Source organism: Limulus polyphemus, unplaced genomic scaffold (genome assembly GCF_000517525.1).
Source record: "Limulus polyphemus unplaced genomic scaffold, Limulus_polyphemus-2.1.2 Scaffold404, whole genome shotgun sequence".
Classification (NCBI taxonomy): Eukaryota; Metazoa; Arthropoda; class Merostomata; order Xiphosura; family Limulidae; genus Limulus; species Limulus polyphemus.
This window is the reverse complement of record NW_013666014.1, coordinates 316292-317866: the sequence shown is the minus strand read 5'-3', so window position 1 is coordinate 317866 and position 1575 is coordinate 316292. Positions and strand designations below refer to the sequence as shown.

Genomic DNA, 1575 nt, shown 5'->3' with positions numbered 1-1575 from the left:
ATGCTTGATTTTTGAATATTTAACTGTGTCAAGTTTGTTTGTTATGGATTTCGCGCAAAGCTACACGAGGGCTATCTGCGCTAGCTGTCCCTAATTTAACAGTGTAAGACTAGAGGGAAGGCAGCTACTCATAAATGGCTAGTCTAACGCCAATTTTTAATTCGCTAAGGAGGGAGTATAATGAATTTATTATTATACATTTATTTTAATATCAACGTTTAGATTAAATTTATATTTCGAAACATACATAGCTTATACAGTTAAATATGTATTGCGAAAGTCCCGTCTATTTTCTAAAGTTGTAGAAGATTCTCGAGAGTAAGAATCAACAATATATGTATGTACGTAAACGCTTAAATGTAGCTCAGTATTGTTACGTAAATCTGAATTATCTTGAAAGCCTCCACACGCCTATAAATATAACCAACGCGCCATGCCAAAAGAGTATCTATTATTAGTGTGCTATGGCCAGTGTGCTATAAACTTCGGAAACTATAACTGTGATTATTATAACGCTTATCAATCGGAAAACTTCAGATATTTGACCAGGAGCCTTTACAAAGTTCGAACATTACAAATCATTTAACGAAAACATTATATTAATTCATCGTGGAAAACTCGGCGTGTGTGGCTGGTAAATAACGAAGGACAAAGCTAGCTAGCTTCCTGTCAAGTGAATTATATCAACGTCAACTCGCTCATCGTGAACCCTTGATAAGATATCTAAGAAGTTCCAGACTAAAAGGAAGACTTTATATTGCATGTAAGTTTGTGAAACTTTTGTTTATAAAATCATTGTTTGTAATAACTGTTATTGTAAATTGTATTGTTGTGTATATATTAAAACTTATTTGTGCTAAACAAAGAAAACAGTGTGCATCAATCTTGTTGGCAAATATCATAAATTGGAGATATATTGGCATATATTAAACTACTAAGTCTAAGTTACAATTTAACTCAGTTTTAGACTACTTGAAATTGTAATATGTAACAAAATTAACACGAGAATTTGATCTTACAGTTTTAAACAAACAGCAACCTTGTTCAAATTTACAGAAAATGACCCACATTTATTTTTTCTAGATCGTGTTATTCTTATAACTTGTTCTTTCGTTGGGTGGGTTGTTTTCGATTATTTAGTAAAAGAAAATTCAGAGACCAATCCATGTAACTATGCCGAATTATTTTATTCCGTCTATAAGATTGCTACAAACAACGCAAGTTGTATGTAGGTCTCATTTCACAAACAAACTTTTCAACATAAATTCTAAACCCACTGTAGGCCAAATACGCTAATAAGATTTAACAGAAATTTATTATATTGATAACCTGACTAGCTTGTCGGTTACAAAGCATTAACTCTTGCTGAATAACTTTACTCGATCAGTCTCCTCTCGATTAAAAAATACTCGATCAGTCTCCTCTCGATTAAAAAATACTCGATCAGTCTCCTCTCGATTAAAAAATACTCGATCAGTCTCCTCTCGATTAAAAAATCTCGATCAGTCTCCTCTCGATTAAAAAATCTCGATCAGTCTCCTCTCGATTAAAAATCTCGATCAGTCTCCTCTCGAT

At 32.8% G+C, this 1575-nt stretch overlaps 1 protein-coding gene across 1 annotated transcript in view; it reads left to right on the top strand.

The window, feature by feature from the left end:
- The window catches only part of LOC106458013, an 84549-nt gene that overhangs the window by 28089 nt on the left and 54885 nt on the right, over positions 1-1575 (top strand). The gene's annotated exons all lie outside the window — the stretch shown is intronic.